At 54.9% G+C, this 10,976-nt stretch overlaps 1 long non-coding RNA gene across 1 annotated transcript; it reads left to right on the top strand.

Annotated features, from left to right (window-relative positions):
• The first annotated feature begins 4,300 nt into the window (after positions 1-4,300).
• LOC130843169 (uncharacterized) lies at positions 4,301-6,630 on the top strand. The gene is made up of 3 exons (XR_009050775.1): positions 4,301-4,493; positions 5,197-5,597; positions 6,495-6,630. It is a non-coding gene; the product is annotated as an uncharacterized LOC130843169 (long non-coding RNA).
• The last annotated feature ends 4,346 nt before the right edge of the window (positions 6,631-10,976 follow it).

Raw genomic sequence — 10,976 nt, forward strand, 5'->3', positions numbered from 1 at the left:
CTGCCACACCTTAGCCCATTTCTGCCATCAAATGATTCAGACAGATTAGAAGCAGAGGCATCCCCAGTGCGAAATTTTTGCTAGTCCACAGCATGATTTAAAAAAAAAAAAGAGGAATGTGTATTTGTTGGTGGAAAGTCAAGGACTGTACTTTCTTCAGAGCAACTGCTTTTGATTCAGACGATGTCTGTTTTCTTTCGAGAAGAATTAAAATGTACTTGCTTTTGTGAAATGATGGTGACAACAGATGACGGTGAACATCCTTAGCGAGCGTTAAGTGAAGGCTGCAGCTCTTTGTGAGAACTTGGTTTTCTTTTTTTTCTGTCAAATCCAAACATCTGGAATATTGGCTAGACGGAAGTCTGAGATTCCATATACACACACAGCCAACCTCAAGTTTCTTACCTGCCCTCACCAAGGCAAAAGGACACAGGCTGCCCTAACATACACCTCTCTGCCATCTGCACCAGCTTTCTACCTTCGAGGCTCATGTTCCCATCATGTTAGGTGCACTTTGTTTAATGAGTGAGAGCGTGGGCTCAACTCAGACTGCCAGGGTTCAAAACCAGCTCAGCTACTGACTTAGCTTTGTAATCTTTTTTTGTGCCTCATTCCACCCCCCCACCCCTGCCTGTAAAATGGGAATAATAATAATAATAATACCTACCTCTTGCGTTTGAGAGGATTAAGTACTTGGAACAGTGCCCAGCACACAGCTCACCAAATGTGACTGTAACAATTATACCCAGGTTTCACCTGGACAAAAATGTTGGCCATGGGAAGGCAGTGAGCGCACAGATGGTGGGCCTCCGCCAGGCCTGAAAAGCACATTATTCAGCCCCTTCCATTCACCCTCTACCCCTCCCACTCTGGTCGTCTTCAGGCTAATCAATCTCAACTCCTGAACAACTCTGGAGCCTTCTTTGAACCCTGCTCCCCCATCAAATACCTAAACCAGGAGCGCTAGGGGGATCCAGCCCGTTCGCCTGAGCTACTTTGTTCCTAAAAACCATCCTCCCATCTGTAAAACCCTAAGACTGCCTGCTTATTCTATCAGGACTCTGGTAATGGGTGTTTCAGCCTGACTAATTAGAGGAGCCTAACACGCTATTGGGGAGTTATTGCGCAAGTAGGCCCTTAAGGAGGGTGACCCCGAGGGGCCCCGCACTTGCATGCACAGGAGAAGCTAAGGGGAAATTAGCCTACTCTATAACGCAAAGCCCGATGGAGTCCGACGAGCTTGGGCTTGGGCAAGTTCCATAATCTGAGTCTCAGTTTCCTCCTCTGGAAAACGGGTCTATCAATACCTGCCTCCCACCCGGAAGTGCGCTGTCAGCACTGAATGAGAGAATGTACACAGTGACTCTCGGTGAACAGCGGAAGCTGCACACATGCGAGCTGCCCCGGCAGAAAGACAGAAAGCGGAGAGATGAAAGCCCGGGGGGCAGCCCGTGCCCTGACATGGATCCCACGCTCTCCAGGGCCGTGCCCACCCCAGCTCGCGCTTACCCCGGCCCAGGACCAGATTGGGGGGGCCTCTCGGTAGCTCGTGACTCCGGCGAAGGCATGGGGACTGGAAGAAACGCGGCGAAAACCCGGGGTGCGGAGGGGGCGGCGGCCCCACAGAAGGAGGACCGAGTGTGGGGCGGAGGCCGCGCCTCTCCTCGCCCTGGGCCTCCCCCCATCTTGCCCTCCCTCCCCGGACTACTCCCCGCCGCCCCCCCCCCACCCGCGCGCATCCGGCGGCGGGCACAGGATGTTCTTTCGCTCGGATCCCCCCCGCCCCCGCTCTCACTTTCCCTTCGCTCCCATCCCCCACTCCCGCCGCGCCCGGCGCCGGCACCTTGTTTAACTCCTTCTCTCCCGCGCTCTGCGGGGCCCGGCGAGTCCTGGGGTCCCATCCTTCCCGCCCACCCCCAGGATACGGAGCGCGCCAGAGGGCTGCCCGGGAAGAAGCGGGCCTGGGCTGAGCGCTGGGCCTCCGTTCTCTGGATCCACTGGCCCGTCGGGGGTGAAGGGGTGAAGAGTGATCCCAAGGACAGAAGCCAGCGTTCTCCGGACCCCCGCCAGCTCACCGGTCCCGGGTGGGCTGGGGGTGGGGTGCCTGCAATCCGGCGAGCCCCGCGCCCGAAGGGGACGGCCAGGTGGGCAGGGTTAGTTCCAGGCCCAGCGTGCGTCAGCCGGATCCGGGACCCCAACCTCATCCTCTCCAGGGGTTGGGATAAGAAGGGGCCCGGGTCTCCCAGAGAGGATGGCGAGAGGTCACGCCCCTCGCGTACACGTCACTGTTTCCAAGGCAACCAGGGGCGGGGACGCGGGCTGGAGTACGAGAGACCTTAGCTAAAGGAGGCAGCTAGACACAGTGGCACACGGGTGGGGGTGGGGAGCCGCTGTGGGCGGCCTTTTTAGTCTTTGCGTCTTCACTCGCTGATGCTCCAAGAAGCTGAGGGCAGGACAGGTTCCGTTCACTCGTTCATTCGACAGCGTTCACTGAGCTTGAACTATGCTTGGCGCCATGCTTAGGCACTGGTTTCTGGCGGCGCAGGATCCGAACCCTGCACTCACAGGTTTTTGTGAGTTAGGGTAAGGTGGCCGTACATCCTGAGTTACGTCCGTGGAACCGGTGTAACTGTTAATAGTGTCCTTTTACTCCCTTAGAAATTTCTGTCTTGGGGGGGGGCAGTAGTTAAGGAACCTTATCCCCCAATTCATGGAAAGCTCCCACGGTGCAGGGAAGGAAGACAAGCTATTGTCTGCTCACTTGGCAACGGGCACTTTGTAGTCTTTGTAATCTTTGCCTCTCATTCTGCAAGGTAAGTATCTCTAGCCCCTTTTACAGATGAAGAAACTGACTCAGAAAGATTAAGAGACTTGCCCAAGGCCAAATAGCAAAGTGTTGGAACAAGGAGCCAGGCTCAAGTCTCTGTGGCCTCCAAAATCCAAGTGCCCTATCTTATCCTTCCTTCTCAAAACAGATGATATTAAATAAATAACACTGTCCCTGCCATGAAGAAGTTTATAATCTTTGGGGCTGAAAATACTACAGGACATAATGCAGCAATAAAATATAGGAAAGATCGAAGGCAGCTCAAAAGGCTCAGAGGAAAGTTGATGACAGCATGATCCAAGTGGGATGGAGATTATCAGAGTCTTTGAGCTGGGTTATGAGGTGGTAATAGAGCCAGGATCACTGGGAGTGTGTGTGTGTATGTGTGAGAGATGTGGTGCCAAAAAAAGAGAGCAACCTAAGGGTATCAGACTGTCCACCCAGAGCTAGGCAGGCTGGAATCTCCGATGACAAGCTCCCTCTGTAAACCCCAGAGCCACTGGTTGCACCCACTTTCTTTTCTGCCCTCCGCCCTCCTCGGTTTTCTGCTTCTTGCTGAAGCAAAGGCTACACTCATTCCACTTGGCACTCAGGGTCTCTGCAGTTAGTATTTGGCACAACCCCCTGATGTTAATTTGGATGTCAGCTTCTCTCTTCCCCACCCCTCTCTGAAGATTCTGGGAAATTTAAAAACCAGGGCTGGGACTTCCCTGGCAGTCCAGTGGCTAAAACTGCATTTCCACTGCAGGGGGTGCGGGTTCAATACCTGGTAGGGGAACTAAGATCCCGCATGCCAAGTGGTGGAGCCAAAAAAAAAAAAAAAATCAGGGCTGCTCAGAACAAAAAGGCCTGCATGAGCATCAGGAAGCCAACAGTCTTGATGGGAATGTGGAGACCAAGCCAGGACAGAGAATGGGGAGAAGAGAAAGGAGCATAACCAAATGCATTGGACACTTGAAGAACATTGGCTGCCCTCCTGCTGTGCATCAGGCCCTGTGCTGGACCCTGTGGTCTGGGTACACCATGAATGAGTGCGGGCTCCTTCATTTGAAACACACAGGTTAGCAGCTGGTGTACCCGGTGTGCTTGGTTGAGGAGTCTGAAGTTGATAACATACACAATAAACAGTGTTTGAGAAAGATAATTCCAGCAGGGTGTGTAGGAGGAAGGAAAAACCTGGGTCAGAAAGGACAGTGTGGCAGTGACTGTGGGAATTTGGGCCAAAGGTGGAAACTGTGGGGTTGGAAAGGAAGGCTAAGTGAAGAAAGTAACAAACAATACATGTTATAATACAAGCAAGAAAGGGAAGGATTTGGTAATGGATCAGATGGTGAAGGAAGGAAAATAGTTAAGAATTAATCTTCCTTCACGTGAGTTTGGGGAGTGGGAGGGTCACCGTGGGCAAGGGGGTGGAGCCAGTGTGAGGGGCGTGAGGGCGAGTTCAGTCACTCCTAGGCTATGTGAGGGCAGGTGTCCTGTAGGTGACTGGACTTGGAGATAGGGAAGTCCTGAAGGGTAGTGGCTGCCTTGTAAGAGAGTGTCCCCGTCACTATGGGTATGCAAACAGCTTCAGAACATTGGCCTGGGATATTGTGGACAGATTTCATCCATCAGGTAGAAGGTTGGAGTCAACAACAGTGAAAGTGCCTCCTGACCGAGGGACCTGGTAAGCACTGGCTGGGTGAGCACATGTGTGGGAAGTATGCCTGTATGTGTGGGAAGATGGTTGGCATCCGTCTCCTCAACTTTGGCCCCAGAAGGTGCCAGAGATGCCTGGGAAGGGGGGGGTGGGGTTGAGGCCCAGGTGAGGCACTTCAGCAGCCTGGGATCCCTCCCCCAGCTCCACCTTGGAAGGCCCTAGAGCCCAGAACTGTGCTGCCAGGACCTTTCCTGGAACTTGGCAGAGGATGGAGCCCCTCCCTGCCTGCCCTGGCACACCGCAGGCACATGGTGTCCCCAGGGGCACCTTGCAGACACCCCAGGAGACTGGGGTGTGGGTCAGGTCCCCACCCCTTCAGGAAGAGTCCTGCTCTGTGCTGATATCTGAGCTCCGCCCTAGGGCTGTCATCCCCACAATGGCCCCACCAGACCACAGGAGACAGCAGGCGCAGAGGAGGAAGGAGAAGCTTTGTGGCTGGGTGGCAGGATTCGTGGGTTTCTGTTGTGGCTTTGGGTGGGAGGGTGGGTAAGGCAGAAAAGCAGGGTCTCAGGCTTCAAAGCACCTCCCCACCTGCTTCTCCTTCCCTCTGAGGAAATCTTCAGGGGCCTAGTGGTTTTGAGGGGAGGGGACAGGAAGACACTCTGAACTCTGGTTCAACTGAGGACAGAGATGAGGAAGATCTTCTTGCCCTGTATCCCATTTCTCCCAGCATCCTCTTCCTCTGCTCCCCACCACCCTAGACCAAATTTCTACCTCCATCTGCAACTAAGAGTTACTTCCTCCACGCCAAGACCTCCAGAAGCCTCCCAGAGTGGTGGGAGAATGGGACAACGTGTACTCAGCGGCTATCTGGCGGGCCATACCTGCCGGGTGGAGGGAGAAGAGTGCCCCTCCCAAGTGGGCAGCGCCTGCTCTGCTCCGGCTGGGGGCCGCGAAACGCTTTGATGGAGGGGCGAGAAGGCAAAGGGATGCGCGAACCGGCCACGTGGAGGTCCCGAGCGGCAGGCAGGGCGGGAGCCGCGAGCGGGCCGTGCGCTCGCCCCTCCCGCTCGGGGGAGCCTCCGAGAGTCGGGTCGTCGCTGACCGCAGGCTGCAAGAGCGGTTGATCTGGTGAGCGAGCACACCCACTTACCCAGCTGCTGAGTCAGGCTGTTCTCGCTCCCCGCTCGCCCGCCCGCCCGCCCGCTCGGGACATTGTGTTCCAGCCCCGGCGCGCTGGCAGCGGGCCCAGGCGCTCACACCAGCCTCCTCGCCCTGTTTGTGCTCGCGGCTTGCGCTCGGCGCGCAGCCTCCCCGCCGCCGCCGCCGCAGCCTCTCCGCCGCTGCAGCCCTTGGAGTGCGCGCTGGGGCACCAGGGACGGCCGGGGGCTGGTGCGCAACCCCGGCGACGCGCGCCCCGACCCGGTGGTCCCGGCGACGCTGCCCCGCCACCGGTCTTAGCGCACCCAGGCCACTCCATCTCCCACCTGAGCCCCGGTTTGGATTCCCAGGCGTGTGGGGGCCCGAGGCAGCACAGTTGTAAGGGGTGGGGGCAAGTGTTGGTAGCTCCACGCGAGAGAAGGAGCCGCCCGGGCTGCCGCCCCAGCCCCACTAGCTTGCAGTCCAGGAGTCTGGAGGAGGATAGCTGGGAGCGTGCCAGCCGCAGACTGGGGAGACCTGGGATGCAGTCACGTGACAACGGAAGCCCGCTAGAGGGGACCAATTCAAGCCATCTCCCCGGGGAGCCTTTCTGTTCCTCCAACCCCTTCCCTGATTGATCCTTTCTTCACACAAGCCTGGAGACTCCAGGGATTCCCAGGGGCTGGCAAACCAAGCCCAGTTCTTTTCGAGAGCTTGGGAACCCCCTGGCAGGCCGCCAGGAGTAGGAAGAGCCTGGACACTAACGGGTGGGAGTGGGCGGTGGGGTGGAGGAAGACGACCCCAAACCCGAGCCTGACCCCTCCCTTTGTTCAGCCCAAACCCGGATTTATTCAGGGCCGCTGCTTCTCCTTACCCATTCTTCTGCAGAAAGATGTCCCCAAGCGCTGGTCCTGAAGTTTCCACCGTCTCTGAACCAACGAGGGGACAAAAGACTTACATACTGAGCACCTACCGTACGGAAGGCTCTGTTAGGTCCTGCTTAGAATGTCATTAAAAAGTTTACGACCTGCTTCCTAAAGTCCTTTCTCCCTCCTTCCAACCTCCACAGTTTGCTGTGCCATTCCCCATGCCAGGCAGGCCTGTCCTCCGTGTCTACCCATCTCTCAAGCTCCGGCTCATGAAGCCTACTTGGAACAGCACCAGCCAAATCTGATTCCTCTCTCCTCTGAAAGCCCCGCACACTCAGTCTGTACCTTTCTCACCACACAGCGTGTGGCCTGTCTCACATTCTAGTGATCTGTTTACTAATCCTGTTCTTCTAACCAGATTAGAAAGTCCTTGGGGCAGAAACAAAGTCTGCTTCTTTGAGGCCTCCCCTCATGGCTTAAGCTCATCCCCCACAGGCCAAGCTTGGCACTGGAGTTGATGTTCAATAAATGTTGGGTGTATTGAAATGATTTCCTGCCCTTGGGCAGTTTGCAGACCAGTTGAAGAGACAAACACATGGCATGTGAAGTTAAATAATAACCCAAGCCAACAGGTGGTGAGTACCAAATGTGTAAGAGCTATAGGGACTCAGTAGGAAGGAGGCGGTGATATGGGAGAGAGATCGCCGGAGGTTCTAGGCCTTGAGCTCTGTGTGTGGAGGAGGAGAGAAAAGGCGTGGAGGTGACTCCGTCTGGTTGACATCACCGCAAACCAGCCTCCATGTCAGGCACGTCACATGCATTATCGCTAATATTTAAGGGAGGGGGGTAGGTTTGGGAAGAATGGAGGGGACAGTACCCAAGCCAGACCTGCCCGGAGCCAACCAGAGCGTAGAGGCAGCCTTGGATCTGGGCTCCCCACCCTCAGTCCCAGAGCACTGCCTGTTCCTTGGCCTGCCACTCCTACATACTACACCCAAGAGAGCTGCCCAAGCACTGCCCAGCTCTGGAGGCACTCTGGTCCCACCCTGCTGAACAACTGGCTGTGTGACCTTGGGCAAGGCACTTCCTTCCCTGCGCCTCCCCGTCATCTGTACCTCCATTGCAGCACTCACAGGCTGTGATTCTGTGAGTCAGTGTCCAAGTGATGCTTGCCACCTCCCCTGATGTGACCTGGGCTGCTGTGGCTCTCCCCTCCCCCCACCCCTTCCCCCTCGTTGCTCTCCCCCAGTCTGGAGCTGCCCAGAGGAACATTGGGTACAGAGTGTGAGCAGGGATAGTAGGTTTCCTGTGGTTGCAAAAGGAACATCGGGACTTTCCCTGCTGTGGGAGAAGTGGGGGAGGAGGAGGCAGGGCCAACCTCGAAGGAACCTCTGCTCTCTTCCCTCCCCTCCGTGCTCCCAGCTCTGAAAAAGGCTGGTACAGTTTGTTACGCTGGGGCCGGAATGTACCGTGTGTTTCATATGGCCTCTGTCCAGTCCTACACTGGCTGCTTTATATTTATACTTCCTTCTTCAGCCGTGGCATCCTGCTGCCTGTCACCCCTGCTCTCATCTGCCCACCTTCCACCTGGGCTCCCCCACCCACCATGGGTCAGTCCTTGGGATCTAAACTCTTCTGGGAGGTGAGGGTGGGGTGCAGAGAAAGCCCTGGAGGAGAGAAGCTGTTCTCAGGAAGGCTGAAGCCTCCAGTATCCTTCTCTCTCCCATCAGCCAGCCCGAAACAGCCTCCAAAGCTATGGGCCCTGCAAGTTGGGTCTGGAGTTCCTCTGGGCCTTTGAGGTTGACTCCTTGCCACCCTTGTTTTCCCAAGCACTTCAGCAATATGCTTGAGCCCAGCTAGAGAAGTGAGCTGAAGGCTCTATTTAAGTTGCCACCCCCAATCCCAAAGCTTGACAGACCTGTTAATCCTTGATCCTCTCCCATTGGCAACAGAAAACAAGACAGAGGTAGGAGGTGGGGGAGGGGGATCCTACCCCCACCCCCCCACCCCCAGGAGTCACGCATTCCTAATAGAAGATGCAAAATGAAATTTGACGCTTGGTGGCATAATGATATTTGAGTTGTGACCACTTTAATCTCCTCAAAGTGGCTTTGATATTCAGAGATCGATACATTTAAGGTCTGGCCTTCCTCCCCTAGGAGCACGTGATATTATTTTTCACAATAACAGTTCGTGTCGCTTGCCCCCCAGGGACCAAACATTGGGCTCAGGGCTTTATATACACAAGTTCATTTACTCTTCACAGTGACTCTAGGAGGTGGGTGCTACTGTGAGCCCCCTTTGCCAGTTAAGGAAACGGAGTCTCAGAGAAGTGACAGAGCTGGGATTCACATTTAGGTCTGTCTGACAGCAAAGCGAGCACTTCGAAGTGTCCTGCTACATGGCTTAGACCATGTACCTAAATCACGAACCCTCCAATTCTCAAGCCTCAGAGTTTTATTCCGCCCTCCCTTCAAATGATTCCAGGAACTCCACCTCCTTAGAGCCCACGCGTGCCTTGAAGTATAATACGATAGCCAGAAAACCATTTTCAGCCCATTTGACAGGCTGAAATGCAGAGGCCCCAGAGGACACTCAGTGGTGGAGGTGGGTGGTCAGGCCTGCTGGCTGTGGGTGGCCTCAGTCATCTCTCAGCTGGTTGTGATGACTGCCTCCACTCAGCCCCTCACCTGGGAGTAAACTTTGCCTCATTGTACCACTCCAGCACTGGGAACTAAGAACCAGGGGCTGAACCTGGATTCCAGGTCTCCAAACTCAGGACTGTCTGTGGCACTCAGTGACATGGTGGCATAGCCTCTTTTAGGAGCCATTTACAGCAAGGCTTTGGCAGAAATCACCACCATTATGTCAATCCCTGGCCATATCAGGGTGTGTATATTTCACTTATGTGTCCTAACTCAGTATGAGCTTAATGTTCTTCTAAAGTGAGGAGAATAGTACCCACTTTCCTGATTGGAAAACTGAGGCAAGAGCAGCTAAGTTGCTCACCCAAGGGCAAGAAACTAGATTTGCGACTGTGACATCTGGGGTGCTTTGTTTCATAACACAGGGCCTCTCCTGAGTTAGGAGAGGGAGAGTTTCCGAAGATGTCCCCAAACTTGGTGACATGTGACCTTTCATCCAGCCTGTTCACCCTAGGAAGGGACCATAGCACCACACTGCCCATGCCATCCTTATCTACCCCCAGGGCTGAAGCAAGGGCACCAGACATCCTGTAGTTAGTCAGCCTGGCCTGGTCTCTGGCTTCCTGTCCTCTGCGGCTCTCACGGGCACATTTTGTCCCCTCTCAGCCCAGTTCTTTCTTCCTCTTTTATCCTTCCTTCTCTCTTTTTCTCTCCTTGCTCACTGAGAGCCCTGTTTATACACCTCCATCCGTGTTTGCTTTTCACCTTTGCTTTTTGTATGTTCGTTCTCCTGGGAAGCTTCCTAAGGTCCCCTCTGCCTTCTGCCCTCTGACACCATCTTGCTTGCAAGGAAGCATCTTCCATGCCTACCTCCCCGCCCCCACTCCTCACCTCACCTCCAGCTTTAGAAGAGGGGTCAGATTGCTCTGGTTCATGTGCTCAGTGTGCACTTAATGAGTGCCTACTGTGTGCCCCAGGAATTGTGTTAATGCCTGGGGAATCCAAAGTCCAAAAGCTGGGCTGGAGCATCTATTAAGCAGCTATTGTGTGCACCAGGCACTGTGCTTCAACCTAGGGACACAAAAGCTGGTCGTTGTCCTCAAGAGATCCCCAGGCTGGGAATTCCCTGGTGGTCCAGTGGTTAGGACTCTGGACTTTCACTGCTGAGGGCCCGGGTTCAATCCCTGGTCGGGGAACTGATATCCATGCAGTGCGGCCAAAATATAAACAAAATTAAAACAAAAAAAGAGAGAGAGAGAGGTTGATCTCCCAGCTACTTGGGAAGATGCACAAAAACAGATCACTGTAATGCCCTGGGAAGTCAGAGACTGGGTGTGGCCAGAGGGCTCAGGGAGGGCTCCTCTGAGGAGGCCAGTCTTCAAGTCTGAGAGGAGCTAGCCAGGCAGAGCAAGGGTGCAGGGCGTGCCAGGTAAAAGGAACAGTGTGTATAAAGGCACACAGGCGTGAAGCAGCCCTAGGTTCTCTGGCAGGCACTTTGAGTTGTTTGGTCTGGCTGGGACCTGGAGTGCAGGTTGGGGAACCTGGGCAGATGTGGCCAGAGGCAGGCAGCCCCAGATGGTACAGAACCTCCTGTTCCAGCGACAGAGTTGACCTTTATCCTGGAGCAGCCGGAAACCCAAGCAGCCTTATGGCTCCCTTCAGCCCAGGAGCTCCAGGGCTGGGCCTGCGCCAGGCCTGAAACACTCTCTTGAGTCCCCATTAACCCACATTTACTGCCCTTTGGCTCAGCAAGGCCTGAGGGAGAGTCAGGCACTTCAATATAATGCTATTTCCAAAGCATAATCATTCATTCATTCATAAATATTTAGCAAGCTCTGATGTTTGCCAGGTGCTAC

Source organism: Hippopotamus amphibius, unplaced genomic scaffold (assembly GCF_030028045.1).
Source record: "Hippopotamus amphibius kiboko isolate mHipAmp2 unplaced genomic scaffold, mHipAmp2.hap2 scaffold_187, whole genome shotgun sequence".
NCBI lineage: Eukaryota > Metazoa > Chordata > Mammalia > Artiodactyla > Hippopotamidae > Hippopotamus > Hippopotamus amphibius.